Source organism: Bactrocera oleae, chromosome 2, assembly GCF_042242935.1.
Source record: "Bactrocera oleae isolate idBacOlea1 chromosome 2, idBacOlea1, whole genome shotgun sequence".
Classification (NCBI taxonomy): Eukaryota; Metazoa; Arthropoda; class Insecta; order Diptera; family Tephritidae; genus Bactrocera; species Bactrocera oleae.
In genome coordinates, this window is record NC_091536.1 from 19,099,036 (window position 1) to 19,122,634 (window position 23,599).

A 23,599-nucleotide genomic window follows, 5' to 3' on the forward strand; every position below is an offset into this window, starting at 1 on the left:
AGACCTGACAATGCTGAAGGTTATTTGAATGTCTGAAATAACTCTGCAATGCTGTAATGTGATTTTAATATTGACAAGCTAATTTGAGCGTTGGAGTACAGGCTACAAAAAATTATGGGTCGGTAATAATGAAGGCTTCGAGTGTTTGAAAATCTGTAATTGGTTCGACGATCACTTAAATCTGTTTAAATATAACCCTTAAGCACAAAAGGTTCAAAGAAGTTAGGTTAAACTGCTGATTAAGCAATCCTTAGAGTTCTGATTGGTTATGTTGACCCAACATAATAAGCGCAGCAGCCGTGTTCCAATTTTTTTTGAGAGGCAAGAGAAACTCTCATATTATTATAATATCATTCAGGTATAGTACATTAAAATGCTGATAGTCTATCGAAGAGCATCAAACCAAGTTAACCTTAGACTATATAGAAAAGAACCCACGTGGAAATACTGAAAACGCGTTATTTTCTTATTCATTTAAAAGGTGTAGGCTTTCTTATCGGGATTAAATGGAGAAGAGGAGCTAAAATAGAGTTAGAGTACATGTTTAAAAGACGATTCTCAGATTACAAAATAATCAATCTAATTTACTCGCATTGCACTAATATAATTAGATTCTGGAAAACGGAGCTAAACTGACTTGTTACGGGAGGAGTGAAGTGACAAACCTTAACTACCAAAAAGAAAACAAAGAATATTAATAGGAACCTAAGGTACAAAAGCACTTTGTGTAGATATTATGTGAGTGTCTTTGTATTAACAAACCTTGCTACAGGTTATAGTTGATCAAAATCTTAAGTAAGCGGCAATTCGCATTGGTTACAAGAAAAACAAAAGGAATTCCATCAGTAGAGTGATGCTTTCACACACATACGATTTTAATTTATTATTATGATATCTGTAAAGAACTGCAACCATCAACCGGATGTAACATCAAACTCTGTATTTCTAAGTAAACCCCAATTTGTATGTTCTCCACACTCCAAACTTCATAATTTTTAGTGCTAGTGACAACAGGCACAACAGAACAGCTGGAGACATCCACTAAACCGCAAAAGATCACACATGTCATATATAATTTAAACACGAGTTATCAAGGATAATACTTTCGAACTTCATTCAAGTGATTAAGCAGTGATGCTTAATGATCTAATCCGCTTAAACCTCGCATTAATTCATGGTTAAATGCATTTTTAAATTGCTGTTGTTGTTGGCTAACTGCAAACGCAGGACATTTCGTGGTCTGCACACGCAACCAACAGCGCAAAGCAAGGAAGATAAGTCAAAGCTTAGCTATAACCGCAGGTGGCAGGCGCATACAGAGGTAGCGAGAGCGGGGAGCTAGAAGGTAAATGTAGCGGAGAGTGAGATCACACGCACAGCTGGTTGTCACATTGAATTCGCAGCAATCAAGTAGTGCCGTTGATCCTGCTGCTATTTGTCCTTTTAAATTGTTTAACAGCTGTAGTTAAATAAAACTAATTGACCATGATTATTTAAGCAGGAAGGCACGTACACACGTCCAAACATACATATTTATTTACATATGCCTACATTACATGTGCCTTAAGTTGGAGACTCTCACGTGCGACTTAGCAAATTAACAAGAAGAGGATATACGAAGGATATAAGGGATATATTTGATTATGCATGTATATATGTATGCATATATGTATGGGTGAGTGCGTATGTAAGCATGCGTGCTTGTGAGAAAGCGCTTACTAATCGACCTGACAGCTTGACCAGCATTGTGTGGCCTGAGTTAGCCATGCGAAAAATATTATATTTTAATTTACGCACAAGTCGTTGGGGCGTTGATATAATTTTCATTTTGGTTTTTTTTTATGCTATTGCAATTATTTTTTATAGGCTTGTAAGCGAGCTATAAAGGGCGCATAATTATTAATAATAGCTGAAATGAAAAATATTACATGAAAGCAAGTTGCGGGTAAGTGAGCGTTTATAGAATAAATAAGCACACACACAACCGCACTCACACATACATATGTACATAAATGTAATCAGGCGGTTGATTGTTCTGCGAGTTGTTAATTGGGCTGATCTCTTTAACACCAGCGATTAGCAAACAAGGCACGCACATAAACCCTGCGAGGGCTCAAAAAAAAAAAAAAACACGACCGAAAAAAAGAGGGTACGAAAACCGCTGCGGCCGAGGTACAAGTCTGAAAAAGTAGAGGAAGTAGCTGAAGAAGAAGAAACCACACACAACCAATCACCTGTTTATTATTCAAAACACTGTATTGTATGTCAATTAGGCGATGCCAGTTCAGAGCGTTTTTAACAAGTAATTGACAACATTGTTGGAACATGTGAATGCCACGCCTATCCTCCCCTGTGCTCTAATACCCTGGCGCTGGTTAAGCGCATAATGTTTAAGTATAGTACTCGAGTACGTACTTGCTTTTGTATTAAATAAAATTAGTTTACTTACACACACATATCCATGTACATATATATATATACAGACATACACACATATACATATGTACATGCACATTTATCATTGCAAACCACACAAGGAGTTCAAAACTGCCATCATTTCATTGGCGAAAGTAAGAAATGATGTAGTAGCGTTTCAGATGCTAACTAAGCAGGTAAGGGGGACGAATCGATGGATAGATAGCGCTGTTTCAGAACAAAGGTAAGCGTAAATAGAACAATGTTGCGACGCTGTCAGAGCGAATTAGATGGTAGTGCAAAAAGTTGAAATGAAATACAACAAAAATTAAAAAACAAGCAACAAAAACAATAAAAAAAACAAACCAATAAATAAAAAAAATAAAAGCAACTTACGGGTTAGCGCAAAAATAGTTTGATGGCTGCTACAGCGACCGCTAAGACGCACACATACATATACACATAAATAGCTAACGCACCCCTACACTCATACACATACATATATATGTATATACATATGACATACATGAAATGTCTATGCGGTGAAATGTAATGTCAAAACCACTGAGGCATGGCTAATTTGGATTATATAGGGGTTCATCTAATTGTTATTACTCAAGTGAGCGGACATCGCAGCCTAAACTACGAATACATATATATATATGGAAACCTACACATATACATGCATACATATGCACACAGTAGTGCAACTGTGCAAGATAAGTCAGCATTAAATATGAAGCCAAAGTGGCAGGCAGCAGGAACAGTCTGAACCACAAAAAGCCACCTGCTCCAATAGGTGAATGAAAAAAGAATGAAATTTTCAACAGAATTGTTTCAAAACTAACTAACCGTTAGAGCATGTTATTTATTTTTCCTTACTCTGTATCTTGTCAATTTTGAGCTGCGGGCGCTTTGTGTCACAAACTTGTATTGTGCGCCCTAAAATATGCGTCATGAGGCTAACTTCCTCACTGCATGATGGGGTTTGTGGGAAAAGAATTGTTACAAATGCACTTTAAAGAGTTGATAAGATTCTAGAATTAAATCAGACAATTTTTGACATTTGCTTGTGTAATTTTTTATTTTTTTATTTATTATAAAAAATATACAGAAATATTTTTTGTTCCTTTACAAAAAATTTAATTACTAAGCAATTTATAAAAAAAACTAAAACTGATTTTGAAGTTAATTCTTATATATTATTGATATATTAATTAAAAATTAATAAGGCAATTTTTTACTCAAATATTTTCGATTGGTCTATGGTATTTTTATACTCTGAACAGGGTATATACAGTTTGCCATGAGGTTTGTAACACCCAGAAGCAAACTTCAGAAACTCTGTAATTTAGCCATGTCCGTCTGACTGTCTGTAAATAATCGAATTAATGCTTCAGTTTTTGAGATATCGCTCTGAAAACTTGCACACATAATTTTTTCCCCAAGCAGTTGCACATTTGTCGGAACTGCCGATATCGAACCACTATAGGATATAGCTGCCATACAAACTGCTCGATCAAAATTAAGTTTTTGTATGGAAAACCTTTTTGATTTGATAAGATATCTAAATTTGACAGGAATTATTAAACAAGACGATGGTACAATCTCCGAAAAAATTGTTCAGATCGAATGACTATAATATATAGCTGACATACAAAGTGACCTATTAAAATCAAGTTCTTGTATGGCAACTTTTTTATTTGTGAAGGCTATTTTAGCTTCAGCCGCAATTTAGCTGCAACCGTAATCTAAATTTGTTCTTGTTTTATTATAATATTGAAATTATTATTTATTTTAACAAATAAGTTCATAAAAGAAAAATTAAATGTTAATATTCCAAAAGCAAAATTACATCACAATATCTTCAATATTCTTACTAAGCTCGTCTGTCTTCAACAAATGCAATCCAATCTAGTTTTTTTAAAAATAGCTTTTCTACTTGTCTACATACGCGTCTTTGAAGCCAACAATAGCAACAAAGCTGATCGATAATTACAACGCAAATAGATTACACTTGCCACAATGTTGCAATTTCGCAACGTATGCGGCTGTGAAACCAGTGTGGACACAATTGTATGTATTTATTTATGTGAGTACGCGCATATGTAACACTAGTTTTAAACTAGTTAATCCTCTGATTTGACTGCGCACAAATGCGAAAACAAAGCCAAGAACCAATAGATACTAACAATAAATAGCGCTTAAATGAAATACCAAATAGAGAATTGCTAGGCACACGCATGCACGCATATGCATGTGAGTATATAAATTTGTATTACTGCATTCCAACTGCTCCATTATCGCAACGCATAAGCCAGCGCAAATGGACCGCAGTGACGCTGGCAGGCAGCGGCAGCAGCGACAATTTCAGCATTTTATGCATTTCGGCAGATAAACACCAACAACACAGCCACCTGCAACCCGCGCACCCCCTACACCACTACACCGCTTCATTGTTTTATTTTTGCTACGACGTGCATGTGTGTGTGTGTATGTGATGCATCCATTCACCTCACCGGCTCCGAGGTGCCCAAGTAAGCGGCGAGGCAGCAAGTGCCGATGCACTTTTGTTTGTTATCATAGTTGTTGCTTTGTTCCGTGCACACAGCCAGTTGGACAATTGTGACTGTCAATTTAATTCATACATATATATGCACCACACGTTTGTGTGTGTGTGTATGCGTACATTCAAGCAGCATATGAACGGAAATGACGGTCATACCTTTTGTCGCCCTCGTTCGCGCGATCAATTGTATTGCTTCTCAACTCGCTATACTATTTCGTATATACCGCAATGCATTTGCATAAATGACTAGCCGACGGCAACTATCAGCTCCCGCAACGCATGTTTGTAAGAAACCCATATCAAAGTGTATACCATTCGTTGGGTGAGAGAATGTGAAAGACTCAAGTTTTTAGTATTGAAAATATAATAATATTTTAGGTAAAAAAATGAGAAATCGAAAAAAATATGATACATTTTTTTTTCAAAAAAAAAATAAATAAATAAACAAAGAAAACAATTTTTTCAGCTCAAACTAGTTTTTTGTTGCTCTATATTAGAATTCGTTTGAATTAAAGTGAGGTTATGTTGAAAAAAATTATTACAGATTCCAAATTTGAGGAAAAATGTTTATATTAAAAATATATGTAAAAAAAATAAATTTGAGTATAAAATATTTAACAAATTAACTATTAATAAATTATTTAAGAAACCAAATTTATATTATTAAATTATACATAAGATTCAAAAAAGGTATATTTGAAAATTTTTTAAAATATTTAGGGAAACATATTCTGTGGAAAGCCGACATTTTCAAAATTTGAAAAATTCGTGTTAAAATTAAAAAAAAATATTTAAACTAACTAAAAAATGTGTGAAATAAAAAATACCGAAAATTTAAATACTAAATATTAAAAAAAATTCAAAAATCTGTAATATAAAAAACACGCAATTAGCATGCGCTAAAAAATTTATAATTTATAATATTTGATATAAAAATAAAAATTGATAGGATTTTTATGAAAACATAGGTAAATTGATATAAGGTTAGCAGACAAAATAAGAAAATTTAAATTATTACGAAGGTATTAATAAATTTGAAAACAAAATATGTAATATTTTTTGAAGTAAAAAAAAAAACAATTGATACACGAAAAGGCAAAAAAGTTTTAAGTTACGAAAAAATAAAAAAAGTTTAACAGCAAAAGCTAAAGATATTTGAAAATTATCAAAAAAAATGTTAATTGCAATAATTAAAGATATTTAAAAATTAAAAAAAAAATATATTTATTTAATCATTTAATTTTTCAAATTTATGTGTTTTTAAGATTAAAAAAGTAATATTTATAATAAAAAAATTTTAACTGAAATAATTATTGATATTTGTAAATTATACAACAAAAATATTTAATTAAACATTTTATTTACTTTTTTTTAATTTATGTGTTTAAGATTAAAAAAGTATTTTTTATAAAAAAAAATATTCTGCTAGACTAAAATGATTTTAATTCACTCGAATTATGGCAATATCACGATAAAAATGGTTTCCGGTTTTACAAAAACTTCCAGAAATAACATGTTGCAATGATTTGGCGTTTTTCAGCCGTTTCTTGTGTCAAAATTATGACAGTTGAGCAATCACACACACACGCAGAAAGTTGTGAATTCCTTGAAATTTGATTTTATTGAGTTGTAACTGTTATGCTATAAGCAATTTGTAGTGCATACCCACGAATTCCGGAAAACAATTCTCCAATTCACACACTTATACACATACATTTTAGGAATACGTGTGGGGTATACCAGCGAAGATGAACGAATACGCAATGGAAATCTCACACATTTCTTACGCTTATTGTAACGAGTATTTTTAATACTCGTATTTACTTACTTGCTCACTCTCATGCTGCTACACTTCAATTATTGGCAGACAAGCGAACAGAGCAGCGCCAGCAGCAAGCAGGTATCTAAATATTTAGTTGAACTCAATGTTTGTTTTAGAGACATTACCTATTGGACAATGCTGTCTTCATTTCGTTGCAGCATTTCCAGCTATCTGCATTCGTTGTACGCATGTTTGTTTGCGTGTGTGTGTGGACAAGTGATGCAGCGCAACATTGCCGCATAGACACGGTATTATTTCAAATGTCATTCTTTTTTCTGGATTACAATGCTTTTTGTGTCGATTTTGACTGTTTTTATTTTTAATTATAGCAGAGATGTCAGCATGCCTGCATGTGTGTGCGTGTGCGTATGTGTGCTTGGGACATGCTGCAATCAAAACCAGTTTTCCACTTTAAAAGTCATAAAAATCAATTGTAATGTTCTGGCTTAAAAAAGACTAAGCAGCAAGTGGACATGGACAGATACAAATGTAGCGCGGCGCATTTATTTTGTGTACTTAGATACATTTACGTACAAATGTCTGTATGTAGATATGTGTGTGTGTCTAGCAGGTTAGTAAACTACGGCTGAGATTGCTGCAAATGAAATTGAGCTGCGATCAATATTTGTGGCGGCAAGTGGAGGGGTAGGTAAAGAAATATGTAAAATAGATACTTATAAATATGCATGATATTCACATATATGTGTATATATGTATGTATAATATATTAATAAATTATTCAAGGAAAATATAGTAATAGTAGTACGTAGTAATACCAATAGAAAACGGAATGATAGGTCTAGTAGGAGTACTAACAAGCCACTGTCTAATAGGCAGGCATGCAAATAGATAGCCATATAACTATTATTGTAGAAGCTGTCAGGAGGTAGAAGAGGAGGAGACCATTAAACATCTTCTATGCGATTGCATGGCTCTATAAAGGAAAATAGTCGCAGCATCAATCGAGGGTTTTTTGACGACGTCTCGGAGGTTGCATGGATAAAACTTGTCTTATTGCTGAAGTACATCACAAGTACGGGGTGGTTCAGAGAGGAGCTAATAGAGTGAGGGGACCTTGGTCCCGTTGGTATCACAATGGGCCTTCTAAAGGCCTAGGTGTATCGAAAGACAGCCACTCTATCTACCCCCCTAATACCAATAGAAAAAGGACCGATGCAATACCCCTCACAGCTGCATTTCTCTCTGCATAAAAGGGTAGAAAAACATCTTTATGATCTATTTTGGTTTCTTTAGGTCAGTTTTTATGGCAGCCATTTCAAAGAAGATAACTCGTCAAATAAATTAGTTTTCAATACTATAACTTGATTTTGATCGGTCAGTTTGTATGGCAGCTATATGCTATAGTAGTCCGATATCGGCGGTTCTGACAAATGTACAGCTTCTTGGGGAGAAAAGAATGTGTGCAAAATTTCAAATCGATATCTGACAAACTCCAAAACAATAACAAAAAATAAAACAACAAGAAGTTGTAATAAAAGTTTTTTTTAATTGTAATTTGAAATGTAATTTAACCGAGCTTAATTAAAAAAAATAGTGATATTAAACTTTATGTGATGCTCGGCGAACAGGTATAACCGATAATGACCGCTTGTTGCCAGCGCTGTCGCTGACAACAACAACGAGTCTTTTGCTGCTAACAACGTATTGCTTTGTATTTGTTTGTGTTTTATGTATTGCCCATTATTATTATGGTTTGCTGTCATGACTGCGGCATGCAACATTTTGTCGCAGTTCAGAAAAAACTAAAATAAGAAATTTGTAAAAAAATATATTTGAGCAGAAAAAATACAGTTTTTGCCGCGCCATGCTTGCTGTCTGGCCGCAAGAGCATTGATTGACACAGCCAAAAGCAGATGACTACACACAAAAAGTATTTCAAAAGAATTAAAAAGTAACAATAATTGGTAGTAAGAAAAGTAAACACACACACACACACAACATACATACATTTGTATATACAAGCATGCATACATATGTATGTATTGAAAAAAGGTAAAAATACTCGTGATGTCTTTTTTCAATGTGTCTTCAATGCGTCGCTTTAACGGCATCATCAAGCTGTCCCTCAGTTATAAAACTTTACTTTTTCTCATTTTATCACTTTTTCGTGCTTTTTGTCCTGTTGCCTAGTTGGTCGCGCGTCTCTGCGCCGTCCGTGCAATAGTGCAGCAGCTCGTTCACTTTCCACTTATTCTCGTTTACTTTGAAAAATGCTTAAGTAAATATGAATGCTTTTGATGTTTTGCTGCTTTTGTGTGCGCCTAAGTAAATATGTTCACAATACAAAGCGCAGACACATAATTGAGTTAACACATACACATACACATAGACAAGTTCTTCATTTTTTTTCTCTCAATTCCGGCACTCACACAATTACTTCTATATCTCATTGTGTTTGTATTGTGACATTGCTTTGAGAAAAACTGAATTTTTGTATTCCGAGTTTTGAAGATTTTATCATAATGTCACACAATAAAGCAACAACAAGAACAACAACAACAAACAATGACAGTAAGTTTTACTTAGGTGAAATACTGGAAAAATGCGTGAGTACTTGGCAATTTAATGGAGCAAAAAATCATGTTTGTATGTATGTGTGTACATCCTCTTCCACAAAATTCAAATGCCCATAATTAAATAGAATTAAATAGTTGGCAATAATAATCAATACAACACAAACAGCTTATGCGTAGCAATAACAACACATTTTGTTGTTGTTGTTTTTTGCATTGTCAAAGGCGCACCAATTATGTAAATCCGCAGTCGAGTGCTGCTTGATCGATGTGTTTATATGGGTGAAGAAGCAGAAAAATGACACTTAAGTATGTGTTGAGCGCTGCCTGCTTGAGTGGTTGCCAAGTGCTGGCAAATTTGACGGCGTAAGTAGCTAACGACAGCATGATGAAATGAAAGTAGCAGCAAGATTATAAGTAACAGCACATTATTTCATATGGTACAACAGTTACATAAGTGCAGAAAAGGCAAATAAGAATAGAACGCGAGGTTTTGTTAAATACAACAATAAAAACAAACAACAAAAAACAAGAGTTATTTGTGTAACTTTTTTGTTGCTAGTGAAAATGCTGGCAAAAAAATTATGAATTGTTTAAGATTATACAAGTAGTGTGAAAGCAATTTTATATTATTATTATTTTTTTGTTATTTAAATTTAATTATTAATTTTTAAATTTATTTTATTAACTTAATTTACAAAAAAACAAACGAAAAAAATTATATTTAAATAAATATAAAACAAAACAGATAAACGAAAATTTTGGCTGCACCGAAGCTACAATACCCTTCACAGATGCATTTCTTATAGTTACTATATACTATGTAATCTGAAAACGTAAACGGCCAAAGATTTCCATCCAATAAAAAACGTTTTACTAGTTGTTTCTTCTAGCCGCGTCTTGTTACCTTTGACAATAATACATGCGAAATTTTGTGACGATAACTCGTCAAATACAAAAGTTTTCCATACAAGGACATGATTTTTATCAATCAGTTTGTATGCCAGCTATATGCTATGGTAGTCCGATATCGGTGGTTCCGACATCCTTTATGGAGAGCAGAAAACAAAATTTCAGATCGATATCTCAATAACTCAGCGACTCAATAACTCAGTGCGCATATATACAGATAGATGGAGAGGCGGACATGACTAAATCGGCTCCGCTCGTATGTATATGTGCATATACATACAAGTATATACACTCTATAGGGTCTTTGGCGTTTTCGAGTGGATGTAACAAACTTTGTGGCGAACTAATTATACCCCATCTAGGGTATGAAAGATATATTACCCTGCCACACAAAAAAAAATCTCTTTACTAAAAAATCTTTAAAATTGCATAATAATGCAATGTAATTTATTTTGTCAAAGATACCAACAAAAAGGGTTCGACCAACAGCCTTAGGGCCTACCACACATTCGATATGACTCTAACTTGAAGCTCAGTGCCCGATTAGTTATATACTTATACTAAACAAAATAAATAGTTAGACAAATTGTGATAACTCAACAACTCAACTATGAGCTAACAGACAAATGAACAAGTAAAAAGGTAATTATGTGAGCAAACAACAGCAACAACGCAATATGAAATGTAATCTTTCATATTAACAACAAACAAAGCCAAGAAGCAAAATATATAATAACGAGAACAAAATATTATAGCAAAAGAATGTCAAACTGCATAAAACTACATGAAACACATAGCTATGAACAACAACAACAGCAACAAGAAGAATAACAACAAACTAAGTCAATAATATGCGAGCGCAAATACCGACAGTTAGCTAAAGCAGCTGCAACAACAACAGCACATGTCAAAAGTACAAGCAGCAACAGCAACAGGTATGCACGAAAGTGAACAGCAACAAAAACAACAACAACAGATATAACAACCCTGAAAAAAACAACAACAATAAAAGCAATCACTCACCGCAACGTGTCAACAAACCACTCGGATATACTTATGGCGGATTACGAACTTAAAGAATGTTTAAGGTCAGAGAACAGGCGCACCACAACAACAACAAAATACGGCAGCAAAAAAGTCAGTAAAACAAAAAAAAAATGCCAGAAGGAAAGTAAGTTGTATTGCTTTTTACACACATTTTTTGTTTTTTGTACTTATAACTTTCAGGTTTTTTTTCTCTCATGCAACATCTTTTTTCGTTGCGCTGCCAGAGGCGGCGTGCGACGGCTTGTAACCCGATAGCTGCTTCCGACAGGAGTAGCTTACGACGACGAATCATTCACCTACTTTGCTACCCGCATACAAGACGCACGTCTATGCTGCTGCAAATATATTTATGTCTGACAGTAGATATGTACATATGTCTGTATGGCTGTGTGGCTGCCGGTGTGTATGTCTATCTGTCTGCGCTTGCTGGCATGTCAGTCGCTCTTGTCGGTGTGTTTACACAAATTAGGTGATTTTTTGATTGCTCTATAATAAATCATAGGGGCGAGCGTGCGCCCACAAACACGCACTAGACTGCAGACAAACTTATACACTCACACTAACGCTGTGTCATCAAGATTTGTGGGAAAAAATTGTAAAATGTAGCAAAACAAAACCGATTGAAGCTGTTTTGAAAGAGAAATGGAAGTGAAATAGGAACCAAAACAAAATAAGGAAAAGCTAAACAATTATGAAACGCCCGCCCGACCCGCTGCCGCTGAGCTTATGTCATTTGACATCGTTGCTGACAGCAATTAACCTTTAAATTCTGTTGTGGGAGTTGTTGTGTAAATAAACATTATTTTCAATTAGCCTTTTAGGTTGCATGACTAAATGATGAGATACATATAACCAAATAAAATGATGTTTCAAGAAAAAACAAAAACAATCAATCATGATTTTGGTAAATAATATTTGTAGTTGCATATGGTTTAGTATACTCGAGTTTGGTTAATTGCTTTATTACTTATATGGCTTTTTATTTAATTTCGCATACATATGAATTTCAAAAGTTTAAAAAAAATGTATAAAATCTGGCATCACACACGCAGGAATCTTCTAAGTTAATTTGTTGAAATTTTTAAACTGAGTAATATAAATAATTCAACAATTTGTTAATTAATTTAAAATTAAGTTTTGTGATTCAAATTTTCAAAATTTTGTTAAATATACAGTCACGTGCTGGATTATTGTAACAGTGCAATATTTTCATTTTAACATCAGTTTGAAGGAATTAATAATGTAACAAGCCATCTAAGCTTAACATTTTTTCATATTCTTCGTTGTTACATAATATATAAAATTTTGATTTCTTCCAAAAGTTTTGCTAAGTTTTAGCATTTAGAGAGAATTAAATGAACCACTATTTTATTGTATAATAACATATTATAAATATTTACAAAACAAGAGGGAACCTTAACAGGTTCAATTTCTCCTCACAAGAACTTGTTTTGGATTGGTCAGTTTGTATGGCAACTATATGCTATAGTGGTCCGTTCTGAAAAATATATTTGCGAATTGAAGCGGTATATTGAGCAGTAATCTGTGCCAAATTACGTGAAGATACCGTGTCAAAAAAAGTTTTCATACGGGCACTTGAGTTTGATCGTTCAGTTTGTACGACAGCTACATACATATATGCGCTATAGTGGTTCGATATTAGCGTTTCCGACAAATGAGCAGTTTCTTGGAGAGAAAAGATATGTGCATAAAAATTTCAGATCGATGTCTCAAAATCGGAGGGACTAGTTTGCGTATATACAGCCAAACGAACAGACAGATGGACATGACTACATTGACTCAGCTCGTCACGCTGCTCATTTATATATACATTTTATAAAGTCACCGACGTTTGCTTCTGTGTATTACGAACTTAATACAACCTGTTCAGGGTATAATAAATATAGGTAAATAAAATAAAATTGATTTTGTACAAGCAGTTGATTAATTCATAAGTAAAAAATATATCTCATTAATTACTTTATACAAGTATACAGTTAAAAAAAAATAACACATTTTTTGAGTATTGCCAAACCCGAGCATGCGTAGTTGCTTTGAAGTGCCGACGGAAGTTGCGAAGTGCGCGTAGACAGATCGTTGATATGCCGACGGCATAATTGAAAGAGCACCAAAATCACACTTTAAACTTTTGATAATTAAGAAGTGAAGTAATTAACAAATCTATTGATACTCATACAATATTTATGTACAGAAGAATTAAAAAAATATAATTACTGGAAAACATTGTATTTTTCCGCATTGAAGTTTTGTACATTATAATTTTTTTTATAAAATAATTTTTTATAGAAATACCTAGAAAACCAAAATTAAATTTTAAAATTGATTTAAAAAAAATAACAAGAAAATTGCTAAAAATTAATAATTGAAACGAGGAATTTATAAAGAATAATATACATGAATATGTAGTTGGTTCCAATACGAACAACAGCAAACGATATACTATAATTGCAAATCGATAAATATGGCGCCAAAAAACGTACATATGGAAAATTTTAAAATTAGGAATTTACATATATTTAAATTGAACAAATCAAACTAATAAATAATTAATTATTATTAAAATTAATAAAACGTACACGAGAAAAAGCTTAAGTTCTACAAATGTGTTGAAAATAATAAAAAAAAAACACTTCAAGTTTGGGCAACGACATGGAATTATATACATACATACAGGGTCTACCAACAAGAAAGACGTGTTTTTAAAATGAAATAAATTACTCAAATTTGGTCAAAATAGGTTCTAATTCGTCGTCAAACTTTGCACGCAATTTGTTCATATTTAGACGTGAAATATAAGGCGGCGCAACGTCTAGATATATAGAATAGAGATTGTTCGCATCGATTTCTTTAAATTTCGGGGGAAAAAAAGTCGGATCAAAATCGTGTTATAAGGCTGTTGTTGTTGTTGTTGTAACGATTATCTAATCCCCGTTTGGGTGATAAATTCTAGATTCGTTGTCGTCGAGGTCATCTAACTGAAGGCCCAGGAAACGAGCTGTTTCGACGGGGTCGGACCAGAGGGAGAGGGGTGTTAGATGAGTGGGGTTTGTTGGGCATGCAAAGAGGTGGTTAGTGTCATGCGGAGACTCATTGCATGCAGGACATGTGTTTGGTATGTCAGGGTCTATTCTGGATAGGTAGGAGTTTAACCTGCTACAGTATCCAGAACGAAGTTGCGCGAGGGTCACTCTAGATTCGCGAGGCAACTCGAGCTCTGTGTCTGCAATGGGTGGTGGTTTGACTCGTATTACGCCATTCACTGAGAGGGAGTCGGTGAAGGTGTTAATGGCTCCACTGTGAATGGCGGTCAGTGCCTGTCTGAAGTTAGTTGCGTCCGAAGTCTGGTCGGCGTACTGTCTAATGTCGTCGACGTGGTCAAGGAAGGACCTCTTGATGTTCCTAGGAGGCGGCTCCGCTACAAGCAGGCGACTGCAGGGGTGGTTTCTGCGAAAACATCCCAGCAGAAACTGGTTGGAGAGGAGCTCGTTATGTTCCTTAACCGGAAGCATACGGGCCTCGCTATGTAGGTGCTCGATTGGAGACATCAAGAGGCATCCCAGCAATTCCCACAACAGCCGGTCTTGCGATACCGGAATTGACCCGGATTTTATCCGGCCAAGAGCTGTTATTTCGACGATCTAACCCTGTTTGGATCGCTAAGTTTTAGATTAAGGTACATTTTTGGTGATGCAATTGCGGTTCCTGAACTACACAAGGATTTGACTAACTCCAAAAGTGACAATTTTCTTTGTGTACTAAGCCATTAAGACAGAAATGGACCTCATCTGTGAAGATGATTTTTCCATGAAAGTTTTTTCAACGTTTTTCTCGAGAATGTGACTTTGCGTAATAAACTTGGACAATTTCCAAGCGTTGTACCAAAATAAAACATGACATGATGAAATGACAAACCCTACTAAACACACTAACAAACTTTGACACAAATTCGTAAACAAACATGGCCGCCACGAGGTGTCAAAATCACGTCATTTCTATTGGTATAGCGTCTACCAAATATATATATGTCAAATATAAAAAATTAAAATAAAGTAAACAATAAATATGTTACACCCTTGAATAACAGGAAATTTTTATTTATGAGATTGTTTTTCATGAACATTTTTAAATTAAAATCACTCACGCTTAATTTTCTACATTAAATTCTTTTTTCTTTCTTTAAATTGAAAGTATTGAGACAGAGCCAATAGAAAATTAGTACGCAATTATAAATTAAAATAAATTTTGCGTCGGAGTAGAGTGCTTTCAACAATTATAATAATCAAATACAATAAGAGGCTCTCAGCAATAACAGTACTTGGTTATTTATAATTTTACCTACTTACAATTGTTATAAATTAAATTAAATTATTGTGAAAGTCAATAACCCTCTTCAAAAGTGCTTTAAAAAAATAATATCGATAAGCAGCTTTTTGAATTCTGCTGCATGAAGATTATTTGCATAGAAGACTGACTAGAAATTCAAGCAGCAGTCAACAGTAGAATATATAAATGCTAATTACAACAAAAAAAAATAATATTTACATATATGAAATTAAAAAACACGAAATTTAAGTAAAAAGGTGTGTGTTCTAAAACCATGTTTATGAATCACTCAACATACATTACAGAATTTAGCATAAAACACCACAATCGGGCAAATTGCTTAAACCAATTGAGTCAGAGTAATTACCTATTATGCGTTTGCTTTTAAATTTGTCGGCTTATAACAGCTAATAACTCCAAATTGCTGCCACGGGGCCCAACATTTTAATATTATATGTATTTTGCGTCACAAGTAATTGCAGATTAACACGCAGATTGGGTTCATACATACACTGCTTTATTATTGTTTTATAATTTTTCAATCCGAAGTTCATAAAGCTGTAGTTAAAAAAAAATGAATTATTCTTCAACTTTGCACTCTACGCTCTTTTAGATTTATTAAGCTTTCCGTTACAAAAGAAAAAAAAGAAATTAATAAAAAAAAAGTAATCAATGTGTAATCAAAGGCATAATTAACGATCTGTTAGTTGGCATTACAACAACCACTTGCGCATTTAACAACAACTACTTCAGCATTGACAGCGCCGCTAGTTGTGAGTTCAATCAGCATAGCTGGTTCTCATCAACACCGAGTTGCTGTGAGTGGTTTAGAAAGTCAACGCGACGAATGTAATGGTTGTGGAAGTAATAGAATTTTAAACAAGGCAACCATTACATTTTTTTTTAAATGTATTTGAATATGTGTTTCGAGTGTGCGTGAGTGTGTGTTCGGTTTTGGCCAGACTAATTAATCGATGAGCGGTGTAATCTTAGTTAAAATCGCTGTCGAGTAGTAAAAATACATAACCGTTGTAGATACGAAACGCGCGCCGAGCGTAATAGCATCAAACAGGCTTGAGTTGCTTTGAGTTGAGTGAACCGCGGCAGTGCGCGCGCGTACAAACAACGTGGGAATTGAACAATCGAAAATAAATATGTGCTTAATAGCATTTGTTTGTTTGAACTACATTATTTCTAGGCTGAAATGTCAGCATGTAAGTGTACATATACATATATACATACTCTGCTTGGCTACTTTTTGTCTAATTGCCTCTTGAGGTTCATAAGCAATTTTCACAACATTAATTATCCGCGAAGGCAGCAAGGCAGTCAGCCGGACAGACAGACAAGCAAACAAACAAAGAGACAGACAATTGCTTTTCGGTTCTCGACAATTTCTACGTCGATATTCGAATTTATTTAATTTTTTTGTTGTTGTCAATATTTTTTTCCCCCTCATTTTTCTGCCTAATTGAACTGACTTTAAAACCGCGTTTATTACCTGCCAAAAGCATAAAGGAAAATAGAGGAGTAAAAATCCCATTAAAAACGCATTCATATTGCGTGCGAACAATATTTACTTAAGTTAATTTTTTCCTGCATTTACTTTTATATGACGTACACACGCACACACACATATGCACATGTACTGTTGCGGTGAAGCCTCATTTCATGTTTGCGGACCAAAATGCCTTTTGGGGCGTTGAATTCCAGTGAAAAACATGCGCTGTTCCCGCAACTACCCGAGCGCGTGTATGTGTCTGTGCGTGCATTTTGCAGAAGGTTAAGAGCGAAAAAATCGTTTGGTGTTTGGGCACTGAAATTACTGTCGGCCGACCTAAATCAAAATTTGGCGGCGATTGCGTCGTGCCGCACTCCAACTTGCCCACAAATGTGGCGAGGGTTTCATTAATCCGTAAAGCAAACATGCCACTACCATTTTTTCACCTTTCTGAATTACTGTTTGCCTTTTGATATATTACTGTTTCAGATTTGACGTTTTTGCTGCGGCTGCTGCGCTGTTGATGGGATGCGCTGAAATGCATGCAGATGTACATATTCACAGATATGTATCTCATAAGTCATATTTTTATTTGTTAATTATGTTGGAAGCAGTTTGTGGTACTTTTTCGAAAACTTAAGCGCAACTTTGGTTAGAGAACTTCTTTAAAATTATAGAACTGCTTATGAATAAAAAAAATTAAAAAAATTAAATACTTATAGAAATAGCAAGAATATATATAAATAAACATAACAGAACGAAAAATTATATATTTATAAAAGAAAAAAATATATATTTATAAATAAACACGGTATAAACAAAATATAAAAAAGAATATTTACAAAATTTATTGTTTCAAAAAATAATATGAAAATATTAAACAAAATAAAATAATATGCAACATATAATTCAAAATTAAAATGGGAAGAAAAAATCTATGATAAAAAAAATTAAATACAAGAAAAATGTTAACTTTGGTTGCACCGAAGCTATAATACTCTTCACAAATAAAAAGTTTCCATACAAGAACTGCGATCGGTTAATTCGTATGGCAGCTATATGCTACAGTGAACCGATCTTAAAAATTTCTACGGAGGTTACACTATTGCCTTTGGCAATAACTCGTGCCAAATTTCAAAAAAGAAATCTCGTTAATTGAAAAAGCTTTCCATACAAACACTTGATTTCGATCGCTCAGTTTGTATGACAGCTATATGATATGGTGGCACAATCTGTTCGGAGATTGCATCATTGCCTTTGACAATAATCCATGTCAAATTTAATGCAGATATCTCGTCAAATGAAAAAGCTTTCCATATAAGCACTTTAATCCGATCGTTTAGTTTGTATGATAGCTATGTGCTATAGTGAGCCGATATCGGCCGTTCCGAGATATGAGCGGCTTCTTGCTGAGAAAAAGACGGGTGCAAAATTTTAGATCGATATCTCAAAACTGAGAGACTAGTTTGCATATACTTGTATATATACAGACAAGCGGACAAACGGACCGACATGGCTTAATCGACTCAGCTCGACATGCTGATAATTTATATATATACTTTACAAGGTCTCTGGCGTTACTAAAATTAATTATATTGATAATCAAAACGTATTTTATGTGTAATTTCCTTTACAATGTACAAGAATCAAAGAAAAACTTAAGTGTTACACATCTTAAACCAGCACTCATATATATTTATCGATTATCGATGTCAATGTTGCGCCGCTTACATCAGCTGTCACTGTGAAATAATTACTTTCTAAAATGTGTAGTTTTTGTGAACTCTCAAGTGTCTTTTAATTTTTATTATGCAAATGCAAATGATTATAAAAATTCATGAAGGAAAAAACGATTTGGTGAAAGTGGTTGACCAGAGGGCAGTAAACGACAATCATGAAGGTATGAAGTAAAGAGCAAAAGTCAAATGCTTAACACTGATTTTCTCATGGAAATCATTTTGGTTTTGTTATTAATAACGAGACACTAGTAAACCAACAGTTGATAGAGATAAAAAATTATTGCAAATAACTGAAAAATACGCTGGTCATAAGAAAATATATTGCTAAAATTACTCAACGATTCTGGCACATAAATACCTCAAAAATCAAGAGAACAAACATACAACAAACGATCAAGACTGCGAATGCCAAGCAAACCCACCTAACTAAGCTTAACAACGTCGAATCATAACCACAACGCATAAAAAATGTCAGAAAAACTATATAAAAACGTTAAACAAATAACAAACATATTTTATACAAGTCTCACGCATTAAACCACGGATTAAATGTACGACGAACTCTGCATGAATCAACCAAGCGCACGCAGCAAAAACTAACGAATAAAGAATTCAACTTGGAATCCGAGCAGAACAAATGACAAACCACACAAGTGAATTAGAAAGAAATCAATTTTGAAAAAATCAGCTGAGCATTCGTTAAACCAACGAAGCAACAATGCACAGCGATCGTCAATCAATCAACGCCAAAAAGTTAGCGGATAAATTTTAATTCGAGGGACTTATGTAAAGAAAGCAGTTAAAAAGAGATAAGTGACCCGTAGATCAGAAGCACCAAAAAATATTTTGGCTTCGAAATCGAGCAATAAAATAAATTGCGACTAACGAAAGAGAAACGACACAATTTAGATTTTTTGCTTGGCAGTAAGCTGGAATTATTGTAGGGACGAAGTAAAGGTAAGTTACTCGAGTAGCGGGCAAAACAATAGTGTCATTGTTGAAACGCCTACGAGTAAAATTACTAAAAATGATGAAATATGCGCATCAAAAGTTAACGATTGAGCAAATTTGTGTATTAGAAGCAAGCAAGAAATATAAAGACAAGAAGTTGAATTAAGAAATTCTAAATACAAAAATACTGAAAGCAACAAAAAAAATTTTTAAATACAAAACAACGAAGGTAAATAAGAGAGAGAATATCAAAAACTAGCACGAACTTACTTTATATGACTATAAAAACCAACATGGCGTTAAGTAGATGATGATGCCAGTTGTCTATAAATGCGAAGGTGATGGGAGGAAATAAGTATTAGTGCTACAAAGAAGAGTCAGTGATAAACTGCGATGGGAAGAACACACATTGTGCGTGTACAATACACCAAAGTTGTATATATGTATATATAACATATATGCATTAGGGTGCGTAAAAAAAATGTGTTTTTTTCCGTTTGATAATCCGAAAAATTGGTTGTAGACACCCTTAAGAAAAGCTCTCCAGGTATCAGCTCTTAATTTTAACGGGAAGGCACTCCGCTTTACCGTTATCTATTTTTTTCTTATGATCGAATAAAAAGATGCACAACTCGCTTCTAACTACTTGAAAATGTATGTGGTTTACTGGATTTTGTAGGAAATTGAATGCTCTCCTAAAAGCAGATTTTTTCCTACAAAACTATGAGCTTTGCAATGAGTTATAAAATTCAAAAGGAAAAATAAACAAATTTGCCTTAAAGAAGTTAAACTTTAAGCGTAAATAACTTTTAAACGTTTAGGTTTACGAAAAAACCGTAAAAGACTGTTTTGTAGTTGGTAGCCAGATATGAAATTTTCTATCCGATCATAAGAATACGGTAAAGCAGAAGACTTTACCGTTACTTTTAAGAGCTGATACTTGGAGAGCGTTTCTTTGAGGTGTCTACCAACCAATTTTTCGGAGTACCAAGCGAACAAAAAACATTCGTTTTATTTGATCTACTCTAATGTACATACATTTGATATATATTTACATGCCTACCTACCCAAGTGACGGGCAGTTGAAGTCAATTCAAGTATAATATGACGCAGAGTGCTGCAGGGCGCAACACTTGTGGATCTCGCTCGTGTACATTTGTACATGTGCCTGGGGATCGGGTGAAAATGTGATGCTAAGTCACAGAAACTTTTTATCGCCATACGAAATCAATTGAGTGTATTAAATTTGCCTTTAAAATGCGTCGCTTAGCAGAAATAGTGCGCCAAGTAAACGTGGCGAACAATGACAAATGACCGGTGAGGACTTGGGTATGTCGTGCAAATTGCTATACAAACTCATACGAGTTGAAGCTACAAGATAACATATATTCATATATATATATATATATGTATGTATGCATAAGTATGCACCAATACTACCGCAGCAATGGAGTAAAAGCAGCGAGTAGAGACATCATTAAACGAGGTAGCGACGTCGTAAACATTTGTTGTTATTGAAATTAAGCTGTAAAGAACAGTTAAATTGTGGCATTAAATGTAACACTGTATTTCGTCTATTTAAGTGAATGTAATTCTTTATTGTTTTACAGTAAAAATGTTTATATATGGTTATAGAAATTTTTTAAGAGAACTTTTCAACTTATCGATTTGTTTTGAAGTTTTACGCAAAAGCCGAACATATTTTGTAATCAATACAACACTTTTTTGTGATGCTGCAATGTTTTTCAACTTGTCAAATATTTTTTTTGAAGCGGGATTTTTGAATATTTATTTTAAAGTTTTTAAATTTTTGCTGTGAATCGACGGTACCGTATTTGCATTTCTGGCATGAATATCTATACCATTTATAATTTTAGATTTTTTTAATAGGTTAAAGTTGGCTAAAGCTCGCATATGCACGCCGAAATTCAGACGAAAACCAAGCAAAATCGTCATCTTCAACTTCGTTAACTTTGCAAAAATGTTCCCTTTTTTTTTTATTACACCTCACAGCGCTGCTCAACTAGAGTACCCAATTGTATGCCAACAATTTCTCATTTCCACAATGGGAAATTAAACGAGTATGTCGATTATTTTGTCGGTGCTTGCTACATATGACAGGCATATTTGTTAATATCCGCTAGACGGACGTTTAACGGACCACACAGCCGAATAACGCATGGAATGCTTCTTACGAAACTAAAATCAACGTAAATGGTATTTAACGAGTTTATCCGACTACACAACGACCACGCTATGTGAAGTGAGGTGAGATGAGTTGAGATGAGACGTAAAACTAGGCATTTCAATTAACTTAATGCATATTTTAAAACCTTCTTTTTACGTGCTTGTTGTTTTTGGGTATAAAACAATTAAATGAGATTAAATGCGGATACAAAAGAGTAGTTAAACGAAGAATGTAAAAATCCGTAGTGGAATACGCGAAGGTCTGCAGGCCAAACGGCAGACAATAACGGATGGAACGAGCAAAGGTGAAAAAAGGTAAGGTAATGCGAGGTAAAAACAAAAACGAAAAACGAAAAAATTGAGATGTACACGATTACAAAGAGATGTATGTATGTATGTGTAGACAGCAAAAGAATAAAAGCAAAATTACTAAATATATGTAGCTTAATAAAAGGCGTCATAGTAACCGAAATGTGTGCAAAATTAAGTAGTTTCGCGTAGGCAAGACAATAGAAATATACATACATACATATACCATATATATAACAGATATATACTTCATTAAAGGTAACTAAGTAGATAAAACCTTAGAACGACTGTGCCATTGCACGTTGCCGACGCGACCGTGCAGCTCGTGCCATGGCTTATGTTGAGCTAGTACTTGCAACCGCTAGCAGTTTCCATTTGTTGAGCTCACCGATATTAGACGCGCGGTGCGTGCAACAGTTTTATTGTTTCTAAGGTGTTACATTACCGAAATTAAATGGCGCGGAATGCCTGATGATTGAACGATTTGGATATGCTCAAGAGCCGAGTTGAGTAGAACAAGCCAGCAGCCGATGAACAGCTGTCATGATAACACATAACGTTATATACATACATACATACATATGTTTAGCGATAGGCGAAAGGACGTGCCGAAAAAGCTGCTAGTACCAAGCGCCGTTGGTTGTTTTAGTTGGCAACGGGGTGGTTGGGTCTGGCCAGGAAGTTTTCATTTTCATGATAGACACGCACCGGGTGCGGGACGTCGCTAAGTTCACTTGTCTTGCACTTCACAAAAACAATAGCAAAGCGACGAGCGCTGAGCACTGAGGATTGAGGGTGCTTGTTGTTAGTGGATTGGCTGCGGATACGCAAGGTAAGCCGAGCGATTGTGAACATTTGGTTGCACAGCAGCCAAATTGAGTCAAGCGCAGGCGAGTCGTGCTACCACCACACACCATGCCACACCATGTCACAGCATGCCACATTGCAGCACTTCACTTCACTCCACTCCACTTTGCGTAAGAGTCAAGTGAGTGTAAAGCACATAATAATAAAAAAAAGCTTAAATCAAATCGAATAAATAAATAAGTTAAGTTCGGAGAAGAGTGCTCGGGTAACAAGTAGACGGCTTGGCTTGCAGCGGCAGGACGCAAAAGTGGCAGGCAAGTGCGGCATGCCACACACAAACACACTATAAATGCAACCGAAAACCCACTACAGGCGAAATTTAATAAACAAAAGCGAAAAAAGAGAAAACGGAAGAAGAAACAAAAGAAGGGCGCAAAAGAGCGCTGGTGTGGCGACGAGAGC

At 34.5% G+C, this 23,599-nt stretch overlaps 1 protein-coding gene and 1 long non-coding RNA gene across 5 annotated transcripts in view; one reads left to right on the plus strand and one right to left on the minus strand.

Annotated features, from left to right (window-relative positions):
• The window catches only part of mld (molting defective), a 203,341-nt gene that overhangs the window by 33,032 nt on the left and 146,710 nt on the right, over positions 1-23,599 (minus strand). The window lies entirely within an intron of this gene.
• LOC118683731 (uncharacterized) lies at positions 10,369-12,367 on the plus strand. The gene is made up of 3 exons (XR_004979598.2): positions 10,369-10,894; positions 11,008-11,423; positions 11,480-12,367. It is a non-coding gene; the product is annotated as an uncharacterized lncRNA (long non-coding RNA).